The sequence below is a fragment of the Prionailurus viverrinus genome, chromosome C2 (assembly GCF_022837055.1).
Source record: "Prionailurus viverrinus isolate Anna chromosome C2, UM_Priviv_1.0, whole genome shotgun sequence".
NCBI classification, from domain to species: Eukaryota; Metazoa; Chordata; class Mammalia; order Carnivora; family Felidae; genus Prionailurus; species Prionailurus viverrinus.
Genome location: NC_062569.1, coordinates 79,898,928 through 79,916,478, shown reverse-complemented (window position 1 = coordinate 79,916,478; position 17,551 = coordinate 79,898,928). Strand labels below are relative to the sequence as shown.

The following is a 17,551-nucleotide window of genomic DNA, read 5'->3' as shown; positions in this document are numbered from 1 at the left end:
AAAATACAGAAGATACAGAGCAGCCACTAACAAGATACAATTTGAAACAGCCACTTCAAAAATAGGGTCATAGATAGCAACTTTATAAAGGAAACTGCTTTCAGTTACCTTGTCTGGAGGACCAGCAGTTGATTAATGGAAATGGAAGAAAATAGGGGAGGGTGACAACATGCTAGTAAGCTGGCAGAAAAGGACAAGACAAAACACACATGATGCCTTACCTCACAGGCTAAAAATGGAAAAGATATGGGGAGCAGGATTACTGAAACTGTCAGGAATGTTATTTTCTAATAGTAAAAGATGCACCTGCTCCCTAATAATTGTCCCAAATATGTTCATCCTTTTACCTTGGTCACACTTGCTGTTCAAAGGCAGCTCTGGGAAGTGGCCTATGAGCTAGTACAATCGCGGTCAGCCACTCTATCCCCTGTACACAGCCTGGGATGCAATGACCGCTAGGAACGTGAGGAAAGGAAACCGTAGCTTTGTCTGCACCGCCATCATCAACAGGCAAGTGCCTGAGCTTAAAAAAGCGCTTGTGTCAATATTTCTCATTGTATTGCACAGGCAGAGTCCTGTCTGTGCAAATAATAATAATAATAGTACTAACAGTAATAGTAATAGTAAAATAAACAGAGATTGGTAGATATGATTCCTGTTGAAAAAAGAGGATAACAAGGGTCAGAGAAAAAGACCACTTTCCATGTCACTCAGGTAGAAAATGGAAGTATTAGAATTTAGGACTCAAACATTTCACTCCCAGGCTCATGCTCTGGCACCTTCCATGACACCAAGCCAGAAATGCAAATAGGAAAGGTTTTCCCTTCAAGCATCGAACTGTGATTATCCTATCAGGTTACTGGGACTCAGGTCACGGCCGTAACTATAGTTAAAAGACAATCTCCAGTCATCTATTTTGCTTTCTACTTCTCCATTGAGTACAGGTTTCATTCACCTTTCCAGAAATATTTATCAAATACTCAGGCCCTATTAATATGAAGGAATTATTAAAAAAAAAAAAAGGTAGTCAATGGTTCTCATCTTCCAAGTGCTTACAGGTGCATGAGAAAGGTTAGTTGATCCACAAACGACTGTATCACAGAGCTGAATACAGGCAGGTAATATTCAGGTATAGGAGATGCAACACACTAGAGCAGAAAAATAGAGAAATCAGAAAAGGCTGCATGTACTCGAGGAGAATTGAAAAGATCTTCAATGGAGAAAAGAGAGTTAAGATATTTCCCACACGAGCATAAAGACATCGGGGAACACTGTGGCATGCACTAGCACTGGGCAAACAAGAATATTCCTGCAGGTAAAAATAGAGGAAGATCAGGCTCAAAGGGTCAGCTGTGGTCAGAAAGTGCAGGTGGGCAAGTTCTGCACGGAAGGAGCTTGGCCTCTATCCAGGGTAGAGACCTCCAACGGGTACGTGCGTCCCCATGACGAAAAGAGAAGGTGGGCAGGGGTGGTTGTATCTCAGGACGCAGTGTGGATGTGGGAACAAACACATGGTATGAATCACATATATTTTAGGCGGTGCACAGACAATTTACATCAACGACACTCCTAGCAGGAATTCCTATTTTTACGGAAAAGTTTACAATTGATAAAAAAAAATAAGTACAGGACTCTATCAGGAAGCTGTTGATTCCACCTTAATCGGGAATGAATGTGAATCGACAAGACAGCACGCATTTCTGCGTCCACCCTCAGAAATACAAGTTAACAGAGCGCTATGAGAACACTGAATTCCCCGGGCAGAGGCGACTGAGAGTGGAAAAGATATTTATTTAGTAAGGAGCAAAGCTATCCGAGCCTCAAGGTTCTCATCTCCACTTTAAAAGCCTTTCTCGACTCCAGAATTCTGCTTACACAGAGGCCCCCACCTCTCAGTTTTATGTCCTCCTGTGAAAATGGGAATAATAATACAAACCCCACAGTGACATTGTGGAATCCAGGTGGGATAAGGTCCTGGGAATGGCATGTCCAGCAGAATGCTAAATATACAGTAGGTCTTCTGTAAATGCCAGCTAATAGTGTGCTCTATAAATGAGAACGTTACAGGATGCTACTCAGTGAGTTCTAGGAGACCCTCAGATACTAAGTAAAAAACCCTGGTCTCAGGGTGAAGCTAGAATTTGGTGGCTGCAGACAGATAAGAAGAAAGAGACTGGGTTTTGAAGGGAAGCTGGGCCTCCTCAGAGGACAAGTGTGTTAAACACTCATTAAAAGGGAAAATTCTTAGTGGCCTGCCCACCTTTATCAGATCAGAATCTTTGGGAGCAGGGCCTGGCAATCTGTATTTGACAAGCCCTTAGCCCCTCCCCCAGCTCTTTTTAACACTAAATTTGAAACCTGCTGGCCTAGAACTTGGTCGCCTGGTGCTAATGCAGTGCTAACAACGATAACTGGAACAATTTCATTAAAATCCCACAACTCGGAACGCACTTAAGGAGAAATTCTTTACTAATGTATTCTAACCCAGTTCCCGGGGACAGGAAAATGCTGGTCTGACAGCACTCTTTTCCCACCCACAGAGCCGACAGAGTAAACACAGTCCACTTCACTTCTCTTCATTTGTAGAAATGGCAACAGCACTTGCCACCTCAAAGGGGTGCTATGTGTCCCCATTTATCGGTGTTCATAAAGTCTTCCGGGTGTTCTGATAAATCAACCATAAGTTGGCATTATTCATAGCACCCTGTTGGAGCTTAATACATATTCAATTAAAAAACAATGACAACAATACAGCAATATCCACAAATTAGCATTAATTACAGCCCTGTATTCTTCTCACCCTGCTGCCACAATTCTATCTCAGCAGAGCTGTTTACATCTGGAGATTGCACAGACCCTCTCATGAATGAGGGGCAATCTTTGCTCAGTGGCGTCAGCATCGCCTCTAGTAAAGTTCCTATCACACTTGCCTCAGAGCCTTGATTTTACAGAGGATCCTCTTATTTGACAAACACTAGGACAGGAGGCAAACCTCTCTCCCCTGAAGAAAGACAGGATGCTGCAAAGCATCTGGGACTCCTCTGTTTCCCATACCCCCTTGTCTCCAAGTGGCTCTAGACTCTAGCTCTCCTTTGCCAGTGTCGTGGCCATTGCCCCAGTTCAGGCCCTCATCTGCCTCATTAGACTCTTGCAGTTGACTCCAAGTCATTCCACCATCACCACATCTGACCCTGTCAAGTCCTACTATATTATAGAAATCCATCTGAATAGAGATCGGGTGACTTTATTCTCCTTCATAAGGTTATCATTGCCTGATGATAACTAATACAGACTCAAGTTGGGAAAATCCCCCTAAATGTCGTCTCCACTACTAAAGAGAAGTGACCCATCTATTTGAATTAGGAGAGTGGCTGTAAGACCCACAGGGAACTTTTACCAAAGAGGGATAGCAGAGACGGACAGAAACAGGAGTCGGGTAGTCGGAACAGCTTAAGCAAGGTCTGTAAGGCTGTGTCTGAATCTATGGTTAGGTTTCAGGTTTCTCCAGGGGACAGCATTTGGTCCCCAGCCAAGCCAGCCACTATCAAGAAGGGATGTCACCATTCTGTCCCCCGCCTTCCTGCCCTGTCTCTCTCAGACACCACAGCACATCTTACTGTGTTAGGCTATGCTGACTCCAGTCTCCCATCCCGCATGAGCCTCTAACATGCAGAGCTGAGGCTGAGGAGTCGGAGCCCATGGGTTTGAGGGTTCATCAAGAGAAAAAGAAGGAACTTAACGTGATTTCACTGAGTAACTATTTTCACTACAAAAAATTCTCATATTTATTTTTCCCCTTTTTGAAATGGCACTGAGGAAACACATGCCAGACTGCCATGAACAGGGGCTGTACTTTCCAAACAGTAGCAAGGACTAAAAATAGAAAAGTGTGATTTGTTCAAGATGTATATAACTTCCTCTCCCATTTCCTTTCCCTGCTACCCTGAGCCAGTACACAGAAGTGGTACGTGTTGAGCCGTTTTGTTTGCTTACAACAGCATCAAAAGAGTGATAAGCCCAGTTATCGTACATACTCCATAGATGTTTCCAGAAAATTCTATTACCAAGACTAATAATGAGTCAATGAATCAATCAGTCCATCCACAAATATCAACCAGATATTCCTCAATGAGATAAAGCCTATGGGTGATCCAGGAATATGAGCTGTGACCGAGACTTTAGACCATTTCTGAAAGGGGAATGAATAAGAGGAAAGTAGAATGAGTTGAGGCCATTGAGTCCAGAACCCTCAGCTGGGGTTGGGGCCAACTCTCATACTGTGTCATCTTTGGTGGTTCACTTAAAAAATCTAGCCCTCCTCCCGGTTCCTCATCACAAGAAAGATGGGCCGGATTAGGGAACTTCCAAACCTGAGTCTCTAAGATTTTTGATGTTAAATAATTTGTATAGGTCTCTTCCATGACATATTTGTATTCTGGCTTTATCATATATAGTTTAGAGGCAATATAAATGTATATGATATAATTACATCGGTCCACAAAGAGGCATATATTAAGTGGCAGGAAAACATTATTAACTGATTAATTGTCACCATTATTATAAACCACATACTACTGGATACTCTGTATTCCTTATCTTAATTAATTCTCAAAATAACTTTCTAAGAATGTGTCATTATTCCCATTTTGCATTTGAAGATGGGTAATGCGACTGGTAAGTGACGGAGCAGAACATCCTGGCACTAAACTGTGGGGTCAGGTCACCACGACACATTACCCAGTTAGTAGAGCCAGAAAAAACAGAAGGAAGAGACTGGTGGCATCAGAAGCTACCAGGAAGAAAGTCGGATTTGAATGTAGCAATTCAAAATGGGAAGGATTTCCAATCAGTTGAGAAATGAGGATGTCTCAAGCAGCAAGAAAGACATAAGGAAAATTAACTCAGCATGGGAAGCAGACAATGAGGACATCAGCTTCACAAGAGCAAGGCCTGTAAGGGGAATAGTGAGAGATAAGATGTACTTTAAAGAGTGAGGTAGGTCATGGAATATTATGAAAATCAACTAAGAGAAGAAATTTAATGAGGCAGGCAACAAAAAGTCAGAGGAAGAAAATAACATTTTTTGAAGACTAACTGGTTAGGGATATGCAGCTGGAATGAAACAAACAAACAAACAAACAAAGCCATTTAAAAAAAAACAGAATCAAAACAATGAGTCTATTGTGATATGGAGAAGGAAGAAGCTAGAACAATGAATAGTAAAATGAAGAGATGAGAGTACACTTGAGAGTCCTTTTTGAACCAAAAATAGTAGATACTGGTAACAGACATATTACAAAAGGAAGACATATCAGCAATGACCAGAGTTTATAACTTGGAAGAATAGAAACACTTGAGAAACTTAACAGAAGACCATGGGGGAAGGGAAGGGAAAAAATTAGTTTCAAACAGAGAGGGAGGCAAACCATAAGAGACTCTTAAATACAGATAACAAAGAGTGTTGATGGGGGGAGGAGACAGGGGAGAGGCGAAAATGGGCATTGAGAAGGACACTTGTTGGGATGAGCACTGGGTGTTGAATGTAAGTGAAGAATCATGGGAATCTACTCCTGAAGTCAAGAGCACACTGTATACTTTGTATGTTATCTAACTTGACAATAAATTATATTTAAAAAAATAAGAAAATATGGTGGAGCTTCTAACAGAGTGGAAGCCTTGGGGTAAAGCAATGAGTAGCTCTGGGACACACTGAATGTGAAGAGACAAAAGACCTTCCGTGTGGGAAGGCTCTAGGATAAATGGCATGAGAGTTGTCTAAGGGAGAGAGTCATCAGCAGTTCACGTCATTAAATAAGCAGAGATCAAAGATGACTCTATTAGAGTCATGATTTCTACTGATAGCAGAAGGTCAAAAGGGAGAGCACTGAGTGGGCAACTCAATTTAGGATGGGCGTGGGGGGCAGGCTGGTACCAAAGAGAGAAAAGGAATAGTCACAGATAACAGCAGGGGAACTAAGGAAGTTCTGTAGAGTGAAAACTGAAGGAGGAAGTGAGGAGGTTCAAGTCGTCAAGTGTTACCTGCCTGAAAGAGGTAGATGTCAGAAAAAGAACAGTCACTAGGGAATCAGAGGTGGTGACAAAAGTGTACAGGAGCCATTTCAGTAGAGTGGAAATGACTTCTGTGGATGCTAAGACCATGGCTTAAGTCCCGGTTTATAGAGAGAAACATGGCAGGCAGGAAAGCAAGGAAAGGAGAGACTCTTACTTAATGAATCTGTAACTGTACAAAAAAACTTCTCTATAGTGGCCATGGCCTGAAACTGGTTTCTATCCCCACTGGGTCAAGAAAGAATTACTAAAGTGACACTGTATGACTTTCAACGAGCGAAAAGGAAATGAAAACAATCCTCTAGGTACATTTCAACTTTCAAAATGGCTTGATGTAAAATGATAATAAAAATGATGAAGTCTCCTGAATGTGTACTGTGAAATACTCTACTGGCTGCCATGTCCTTTATTTACTTGTTTGATCATCTCTTCATGGAAAACCTAAGCCTGAGCTGGCCAGGTACTATGTGAAGTTCTGAGACAGATCTTTCTAAGTCACAGCCCTGACTTTGAAGTGCACAGGCTGTAGTCAGCTGGGGCTTGGATCAGTACATATCTGATCAGGGGATAGTCGGCCATTCTCTTTTCGATATTCGCCATACAATCAAATACAATGTTGAAAGGCCATGCAGTAATTCACTGTGGGGCGATATACATTGTAATAGAAAGAATTAAAGCTCAAGGATGTTGAAATAATATTATCAAAAATGAACACTTTTAAGGTAAATCCTTACTGTTTTAGAAAGTGCTATCAAATGGATTGTTTTTATCTGATCATTAGAAAACAACAACAACAACAATAACAGAAGATAGAAAGCATGATACTAGTTTATGGCTGAAGAAACGGAGATTTGGCTCTTAGGGATGGTCTTCCCCAAATCACATCCTGTACAGTTCAAAACAAAAGTGGTTGTAGGACAGACGTAGGCTGTTTGAAGCACTGAAAGGAATAATACAACTTATGGGGAAAGGAATGAATCTGAGTACCTTCCCCCTCTCTCTCTCCCTCTTTGAGGGGGAGTGTCTCATCAGCCAAATCCTTTACTTCTAAAAATAACAGCAAAATCATCTTTTTTTATCATATGAATCCTCCTGTCTTGTATTACTCCCCATTCCACCTTTTAAAAAACTTCCCTAAAAACAGTGTATCTACCAGGTATCACCAATTTTACTTGTTTTCCCTCATAATAAAAATCGTTATCTTTACTGAAGTTTATTGGTGAAATAAATATAAAAACAAACAAAAAACTAAGGAAAGAATTCCATTTTACCGGCTTATAAACATATTTCCCACCTTTTAATGCCAAAATACACTCTTTCAATCCATAAAGATACATCCAATTGGAGAGGAAAAAAAAAAAAGAGTCTGAAGACAATAGGGCCACAGAAAAATCTACAACAGAACTCACAAGAGGAAGAGCTTCCAAATAGTGAGTACTTGGAGAGAAAATGACAATTGGTGTTTTGTGCCCTTCATCGAAAAAGAATATAAAGGAGAAGTAACAACAAAGCAGGGATGGCAAGAGAGAGACAGGAATGGACTGACAGGACTCAGGGTCTGATCCCTGCCTGGGACACTTAATACCATGGAAACTGGGACTATTACTTTGCCTCCCTGAGCCTCAGCATCTTCACTTACACAAGATGGGGATTATCCCTACCTTTCCCTTTTCAGAAGTTATTTAAAGGCTCAAGTGAGATCAAGTGTATGAAAATCTGTTATTTAAAAACAAAACAAAAACCACTCCAAGTCAAGTTTGGAATTTATGGAATTTGCAGGCCTTGGACAGGTCACACTCACAAAAGCTAATGATAAAATGATGATAAGAATAGTGTAACCCCTCAAGGACTAGCATATGTATTGCATGCAATATTATACTGTAAGTTATCTGGGGGGGGGGGGCATAAATACCTGACTTTTGAATGGATCAAGCAAAATCGGTTATGCACAGAAAACCTCCCCAAAACATTGGGAGTTTCACAAATAAAATCTGAGTTAATGCCCTAGGTTTTTGGTCTTGGCATCTTCCATTCCCTCTTTTACCCTTTCTTTCAGATCAAGTTGTTCTGTGCCTGTGTTGAGTGGATTATGTAAATACAATGGAACTAAAGGATTTGTGAGCCCAACAGAGCCTCCTACCAAATCCATGGATAAGAAGTACATGGTACATACAATCTGTGAGGGGATTGTCAGAGAAGATGCCGAAGGCCAGGATGGAAGTGTGCTTATTTCCACTAAAGAACGACATGGAAAGCAATCTCCGTGGCCCCTGGCCACCAGCCATGAACACATATTGTTGATGACTTTGGCTGCTTTTAGAGAATTCAAAATGATCTGCCTTCTCTCATTTGTAAGGGAATTGATACTAAGCCAAGAGGCTTAAAAGTCCCCAAAATACATTTTGTTTTTGTTTTTGTTCATTTAAAACTAAATCACTGCTTCCAGGATACTTGTGAGATCTAAAAAAGTTGTCTCAACTTGTTCGGACATTAAAATATATTTTAAATGGTTAAAATATATTGGTCCTTTTTTTTTTTTATATGTGAAGATCAGGTAAGATCATATAAAGTATTTTGCAATTTGTAAATTACTGTGAAGTTATAAAGAGGTGATATTTTATTACCAACGCAGTGAATTTTAGAACTGTAAGAAAAGATTAGTCCATCGAACCATCGAATTAGTTCATCGAATGTTTTACAGAGGGAGTTTGTGAAAGTATCTCTTTAGCGAAAGACTCAAAATCCTCACGCATTTAGGAGCAAGGAATGGGATTTCTGGTGATCCCTGGGGAGGCATGGGGCAAACCAAAGACAGCGACAACTGTTCCGGAACTCAGCACAGAGGCCAGCTAGCCCTGAATTGCCCAATAGTGATGACATCAACAGTAAACACTAAGTGCTGGGATATGTCAGGCACATACAATATTCTCTATACGCATCTCACAGCAACCCAAAGAGGTAGATTCCAGTTTACAGAAGAGCAAACTGAGGCATGGGAAGGTTAAATAACATGGCCATAGGCATACAGCTAGTGGGTGAGGGGCTGGGTATCTGGATCCAGTGCACACAGTGTTAGCCATCATAGTATGTTATCCCTGAAGCTTGACTTGGCTTCGATGATGCAACCAAGGAGGGCTTTTCTGTGGTGAAGCCCTCGAGGGCAGGAGAGTGAGCTTGAGATAAAAAACAAAAGGTAGCATTACCTGACTTTCATAGCTGACTTTGAGCTGTCACAACAAGAAGGGTGAGGGGGTGGGGGAACCTCTTGGGAAATGATGTTTGGAGTATAGAATGTCATAACAGCAGTAAAATCACTTAATGAGTTCATCCTTTCTAATAAAAAGTTCTTTGCCACATTCCCTGACACTCCTGGTGAAATACTCATTGAGAAGCATGGATGGGGGAAAGAGTGAGGGAGGAAACTCAGAAGCCTAGAGAACTCAACCAGAGACCATCCCGCAACCTGCTTCTGCTCTCACTTGGCATATACAGGACCTTGCAATCGGGGCTTTGCTACCTGCCTGTGGATCCCCACAGCTAAGAAGTCGCCTCAAGGACGGCAGTAAAGCTCACTGGTCTGCTCTCGGGCTGTGCATCTAACGGGAACCCTTTCGTTCACCCACCTCCCCTAATTACACACATAAAATGGAGACCAGGTGCAGAGCCCCACTCTGTGGTCACCATGCTTATTAAAGGTCTATATATTCCTGGCCTGGAACCAAGATACAAGTTATCTACGTCAACCAGCACGGCAAATCCAGAGCCACAGTCCCCTACCACATTCCCTCCCCTAAATGCAGGTGGATGTAGCGTTTAGAAGAGCAGACTACCAGGGCGCCTGGGTGGCTCAGTCGGTTAGGCATACGACTTCGGCCCAGGTCATGATCTCACGGTCCGTGAGTTCGAGCCCCGTGTCGGGCTCTGTGCTGACAGCTCAGAGCCTGCAGCCTGTTTCAGATTCTGTGTCTCCCTCTCTCTCTCTGACCCTCCCCCGTTCATGCTCTGTCTCTCTCTGTCTCAAAAATAAATAAACGTTAAAAAAAAAATTAGAAGAGCAGACTACCACCACAAAAAAGTTAAAAAGTAAAGGAAAGCAATAGGGGTTCTCCCATTGGCAAAACTACTGGAAAAGAATCCTAATACAAAGAATGGAGAAGAAATCCAGCATCATAAAATAGAGGTCCTGTAAGGACAAAAAAGGCAAACGAAAAGTTAAACTGCTTTGTCTCAATAACACAAGAAAGTCTCCCACCTTAGCTAAATAAGAAAGATCAGACAGATACACTGACTGGTGAGTGGAAACACTGGGGTGAGGGTAGGGACCTGTATCCGGGTGCAGTGCCGTGAAACCACAGACTGCCCCAAATAAGGCTTGCAGATCCAACAAAGAAAAGATAATAAACTGGAAAAAGAATCACACTGCAATCAGATTTCTCATCCGTAACACTAAATGATACTAAAATAAGAATATAGACATCTTCATTGAATACTGAAAAAGGAAATTTGATCCTAGAATTCTACCTGCCGCCAAAGCATTACGTAAATATAAAGGCAAAAATAAGTCATTTTCAGATATATAAAAACTCAGGAGCTGGATCATCCATGTAGCCTTTCCAAAAAAAAAAAAAAAAAAACCTTACTGTGGCAGAGATAAAAAAAGAACAGAAGGAATCAGAATGATAAATTCAAGAAAAAGAAATAGCAAGTAAGACACACTGCAATAAACAAGTAAAAGTTATAGTTTATGAGGTGCCTGGGTGGCTCAGTCGGTTAAGTGTCCAATGGCTCAGGGCATGATCTCATAGTTCATGAATTCGAGCCCTGCATCGTGCTCTGTGCTGATGGCATGGAGCCTGCTTGGGATCCTCTGTCCCCCCTCTCTCTCTGCCCCTCCCCTGCTCACACTCTCATGCTCTCTCTCTAACCCTCTCTCCTGCCCCTCCCCTGCTCACACTCTCATGCTCTCTCTCTCGAAAATAAATAAACACTAAAAAAAGTTACAGCGTATTAGTAACGTGGTGATACAATTTAACGTGAGAAGGGGTCCTTTCAAAAGAGTTTAAGTTACACAGTTTAAAATATTACAGCATAGTCTCCAAATTGCCTTAATAAGCTTTTCGATGCATCGGGAAGAAAAATGCTCAAACCTCACCTGGTGTAAACACTGGGCACGGGGTATATGTTCAGATCATGATTTTTCCGTGATAGAGAAACATTACTGAAAACAGTTGAGCTGCACTGTTTGATTTATTTTCATTATGAGACAAAACATATTAAAAAAATAAGTAAGCATACTACAGCTTTGAAGAAATCACTGAGATTCTTGGTGACAGCGACAAAATGAGAAAAAAAAAAAAAAAACTTCCACTGACTCAGAAAGAACCAACTCCAATTTTACATACCTCTAGGCAAAGAAAATTTTCTGAAATAGGCAAATATTGTAAATTGCTGCCTATGAAGAAACTCAAGAGCTAAAGGAAACCTAGCCTCATTGGTCATCCTGACCTATGGCCTTACTGACCACAACCAGTTTCTCCACCAGACTTTTCTTACCCAGCAATTGGCCGGTTCTTCCCTGCAGGAAGCATATGTGTGCCCTAGGTCGCATCAAGGTAGCCGTGGCAGGGGTAACGGGATTGACAAGTGTGAAGGAGTGAGTGTGTGGACACATACTCTACCCCTGATCCCCAGAAAAAGGTTTACCTCTTTCAATAGGTCCTTTAAAAATATGGAGGAGAACACCATGGCATTCCATGCAAAAAGTTTCAAACCGCTGCATGAAATATTGCGCTACCCCCTAGGGGCTCTAGGCCTGCTACTTTCCAAGAAGCTCTTAGAAGTCTAGACACCGAAAATCTTGCTCTTTTCTCGTCTGAATTTCCAATCACATGATGATTCAGAGAGAAAAGCAAACAGGAAACCTTTGAAATTCACTTCTAGAAAGTCATATTGACCAAAGCCATCCACATGCCTAGGAGCCCACCAGCCCTACTAAACACGCACTGACCTACCACTGCAACCATAAAAGGAAGAGATAACCATGAAGCAACCTGCTGCTGCTATCGCCACTGCTGTCGCCAGGGTCACAAGCAACCCTACAAACCAACCAGGGCTTGCTAACCCAAGGCCCAGGGAATAAGGTAAAGGGCCACAGAAGAAACAGGCATCTCAATCACTCCTTTGGTATGTTCTCGTAGATCAAGAGACTCTCGCGTTCTCACCGTGCAGAAAGGACAAGCACTTCAGAGTGGATTAGAGCTGCTGATCATTTCGGTTTTCTTCAGGCAAGACTGCACATTGCCTCTACTCATTTTAGCCTTTATAGCTTGGACCTCCTTTTTTACCCAGCCTCCTCCTTCCTCAGCCCACTAGCAGGCCGTGGAAGGAATGGCCTCCACAATGGAGTACATCAAAGCCATATAAAGCAAGTCTTGCGGCCTGTTTCTGCGAGTGCATAAAAGAACGTGGCCACGGCTGTGGGCCTGAGTCCTTCATGTCTACAGGTAAAAATCCATCATTCCATACCTGTGACCATGACTGTACTAGACTACGAGTCGCAAGACACACCTTCCAGTGATGGCTCTGCTAAAACTATGGTAGATTCTAAAATTATTATTGACGTACGTGGATAACTGACTATAATCTATCATTTGCCATGTACATAAAGGAGCTTTGAAAATGTTTTCAGAAGAACAGAAATGAGTTGGCTTGCAAACTTTGAAAGACTGACTAAGACAAGACCATAAATAATTTCAGAGGTTTCCTTTCTCCCTTCTCTTTTCAATTAACTCTGGGCATTTCCCCAAGTTCGGTGCATAGTTCACATTACACTGTTTTCACACAGGCCTCCGGAAAAGTCACTTCTTTCAGTAGCTCTCATGATCAACTTCTTGGGGCAGACATCACCTATCCCTCCCCTGGCCTGATTGTTCCTTTGCACGGGCACTGTGTTCTAAGATGGTAAGATGAAAATCACTGGAAAGAAATCATGGGGGCGCCTGGGTGGCTCAGTTTGTCAAGCGTCCGACTTCAGCTCAGGTCATGACCTCCCGGTTCATGAGTTTGAACCCTGCACTGGGCTCTGTACTGACAGCTCGAAGCCTGGAGCCTGCTTCGGGTTCTGTGTCTCCCTCTCTCTCTGTCCCTCCCCCACTCGCACTCTGTCTCTCTCTCTCCCTCCCTAAAAATAAACAAACATTAAAATAAAACTTAAAAAAAAAGGAAAGATGGAGTGCCTGGGTGGCTCAGTCAGTTAAGTGGCCGACTTCAGCTCAGGTCATAATCTCATGGTCCATGGGTTCGAGCCCCACGTTGGGCTCTGGGCTGATGGCTCAGAGCCTGGAGCCTGCTTCTGATTCTGTGTCTCCCTCTCTCTGCCCCTCCCCCGTTCATGCTCTGTCTCTCTCTGTCTCAAAAATAAATAAACATTAAAAAAAAAAAGAAAGAAAGAAATCATACAGACACAAATTTCCGTTCCATAAGAGAAAGGAGTTTTTAACATTAAGGAGTAACCGATGACAGGCATCATGGTCTGTTGTCTAAGGTGGAGGGACTGTGGTGACAGCAGCAAATGTGGCTGTGGCCATCCCACTGGGATGAGCAGAAAAAGGGAGATGAAAACAAGGAGTATATAGATCTCTGGAGAGTGGACAAGTTAAAGCAAACCACGGGACTGGGTCACAAAGAGAGGGGCAATGAGGAGATATCAACTGGAGGTGATGAAGAAAAGTCAAGCAGAGATCTCACAAAAAGTGGATGTTAAATATCGGGCACCTGAACTTAGAAGCCATCAGGACAAGTCCCTGAGGACTTCCAGGAAGTGTGCCAGAGCTGTCTGCATGGGGTTTCCCACAAGTCCAACAGGTTATGCCTGATGGTGTGTAAAAAATACCACATGGCATCCAACAGCAGATCTGGAGATGTCACCCTTATCTTTAAAATATTAACAAACACCTGCAGTAAACTGACAATGATTTCAGAATAAAGGGCAGATTCCACAGCTGGCAGTGCAGGCCTACCACACTACTTCGTGCTCTCCTTCAATACTCTTACATTTGTTAGTTTATTGCTAAAAGATCTATTCACCCCACCTGAAAATTAAGGCCCTACATCAGCCATCAAAGTTCAGTTCAGTTCACACTGTCTCCAAGAAGCCTTCTCATAGATCTCCAGTTAGTTAATTTATTTCTCCCACCCTCTACCACAACATAGGACTTAGCTTGTGCTTCTGATCAGAGCATGATGACTAAGAAATAATTTACTATGGAACACTGTAGCTTAAAAGCTGTGTTTGTGATTCAGAGGTACTACTGTGATTTGATTCAGAGGTGCTATCCGTGAACCATCTCCTTATCCGTCAACATCATCTCACCTGCAATAGTCACCCATAAATATCTTGTTAAACTAGAAAAAAAAAATTAGGAGATCCAAACAAAAGAGAGAGACTGTAAGAATGATCTCTAATTCCCTTGTAAACCTGAAATTCTATGAGACATTCTCCACCTGTGAAACTACTCTAAGCAATGCTATAGGCCTGCCCATTAGCTGGCTGAAATAGGAAGAAATTAACAACTGCACCATCAGATTAGAACAACACTACACGGTCCTAAGGTCGAGAGTCAGGACACTGGACCCATGACGCCAAGTTCTAAGGCTACAATCCCTAGTATATATGCTTTACTTACAGAAGCTACTCAATTTGTGTTGAGTGAATGAAGAATAAATGAATGAGTGAAATGGTCACTCCAAATCTCACAGGTCCTGAGGTCAAACCGATCTTGACAGAAAAGAAAAGATAAAGCCCTCATTTGTTTTCCAAGATACATTTTTTTCTATTAAAAAAAATTCTCAGAACAAGAAGTTTTGAATTGAAGTATTTGCCTTTTGCAAAAAAATACATAGAAAGTGTGTAGCAGGTAAAAAACTACAGGACCCCAAGCAAAACTCCAGCAACGCCTCGTCCTTCAAAATAAAACCATATAATCCCGTCATCTGAACCTCAGAGACTTACAGGCTGATGGAAGACTAAAGCAAAGCCATGTGCAAGGCCATCTGGTACAACAGGAAGGACAAAGCCAGAAGTCAAGGTTTCTCAAAATGAGGTATGGATGATAGGATCCATACCTTCGTGAGACTCAGTTTCTCCATCTGCAGACACAGGGAACTAATCCATTTAGCGAGTCCCTGAAGAGGTTGCAACTAATGGCTGGTGCCAGGGTTGGACTAAATGATCTCTAAGGTCCTTTTCCGCTCTGACAATCTTAAAATTCTATAGTTGTACTTAGTAGACATTATTTTGACCCTGACCTGAAAATCTGGCTAGAAGCATAAACAGACTTCTACATAAAAACACATTCACCAGCTATAATTTGGACTTGGCAACCTGAAGTTTCACCAGGGCCGAGAGGAAAAAGTGCAAAATTTTCTCCAGCGATTACCTTACTTTGGGCTCTATTATACAGTTCATATTCCAAGGTGGTGCAACTATGGCCAGAGCAGGGCCAAGTCGCTATCATTCTCACACAAGGGAAGGGCATACCCCTGTGCTTTTGAACTTGCCAACAATCTTCCATATCTTCAAGAATAACACGCCTCTCCTACCAGATGTGTCCTTTCCCATTTGGCAAACTCAATTTTATTTTTTATCCTTCCTTCTGTTTTGCAAAGAACATAAGCCAACATGGCAACCAGCGTTTTGTTTATTTCCTTCCTTATAAAAAAACAAAGTCATGGTTTTGGTACATTTATCAGGAAAGGTCCACAGAGGAGAAGAGTTTTTGTAATTTTTATGAAAGCCCATGTTTGAATTCTTCTTCATTAAATCTTTTGGCAAAGCCTTATCATTACCACTGTTGTTATTTTTATATAGTGATAGTTATATCAAAATATCTGGACAGCCATTATAGCTTGCCAATTTCAAATCCATCTGTATTTCATTTGGTTACTAGAGGTAGTAGACAGTTACCTTCCTTTTAATTATGAGAAAAATCGGACTCAGCGTGACCTGTTGAGAATCACATAACTAGAATAAGCTGTTCAATGAACAAACACAAGTTTTCTGTCACAAGGTCAAACAAGCTTTTAAGAACTGAAGATTTAAAATGCAACAAAATAGCTTCTATAACGTTCCAAGAGAGCAAATAGACTAAGTGAAATTTTTAATTACACAGATTCAACAATATGCAAAGAATAGCCCTGGACCAAATAAGAGCAAAGGTATATACAAGACAAATTTAAGAGTTTTTTTATTTTTCGTTGTTAATAAAAGATAACTAAAAATAAGGAAAGTTGATCATATAATTTCTATTTGCCAAGGGACCTATCTGTTGCATAAAATAAATATAAACTTTGTAGGATTCCCATCCATTAGTGGCATTTGAGCTTTGATTTTATTAGCTTACAACATTTTATCAGCAAGATTTTATAGGAAAATCAAGATTTTTGTAGGAAACCCACGATATATATATCTAATACATAAAATTTTTAATGGATTTTGAAAAATCTAGGTTCCAAACGGACTTGGAGGCCACTGGTTATAACTGGAACTCACTAATTTTAACTTCTCAATAGTACAAAAAGCTTCTTCTATTACTTAAGTTCTAACATATGAAAATATACTCCCAAGAAACTCACATGGTTTACTCCCTTCTCCCCACTCTAAAACGTTGCTCAGGTGTCCCCTTCTCAGCAAGGCCGCTGGATCACCCTTTCCTCCAACCCACAGTCCTGATTTCATTCTAATGTTCTTCGTAATCAATGTACCTATTTTGTTTACATCCACCAGTTTTACTAACATGGCAGTTTCATGCGGGTAGAATCCTGTCTGTCTTTTTCACTACAGAATTCTCATGCTATAAAAGGTACGCACACAGGCACACGGAATATTTGCTGAATGAATGAATCACTTCTTCCTTTGTCTCTCCCAACCTGAAATTTAGGCGAAAGAAAGCCAGACAATGGACTGAACCATTTAAGCAGTGATTTCCCATGGCTTTTCTTCTTTAAAACTTACTATGAGGGGAGCCTGGGTGGCTCAATCAGTTGAGCATCTGACTTTGGCTCAGGTCATGATCTCAGAGTTCGTGGGTTCGACACGCGTCAGGCTCTGTGCTGACAGCTCAGAGCCTGGAGCCTGCTTCAGATTCTGTGTCTCCCTCTCTCTCCGGCCCTTCTCTCTCTCTCTCTCTCTCTCTCTCTCTCTCTCTCTCTCTCTCTCCAAAAATAAACAAACATTAAAATTTTTTTTAAAAAAGCTTACTGTGGGAAATTGTAAACATATGTAAAGGTAGACCAAATACAGATAGAATCAACCTCCCTCCACACACTCAACAATTACCAACTCATCACTAATCTTTCTTTTACCTATTTTCTCGCTCATTAGCTCCCTATTCTTATTATTTTGAAGCAACTACCAGACACCATTAATTTCCTCCCCAAATATTTTGGATATATATTTTTCCTTCTATGTATCTATAATAGCATC

At 41.5% G+C, this 17,551-nt stretch overlaps 1 protein-coding gene across 11 annotated transcripts in view; it reads right to left on the bottom strand.

The window, feature by feature from the left end:
• The window catches only part of LPP (LIM domain containing preferred translocation partner in lipoma), a 677,058-nt gene that overhangs the window by 357,275 nt on the left and 302,232 nt on the right, over positions 1 to 17,551 (bottom strand). The gene's annotated exons all lie outside the window — the stretch shown is intronic.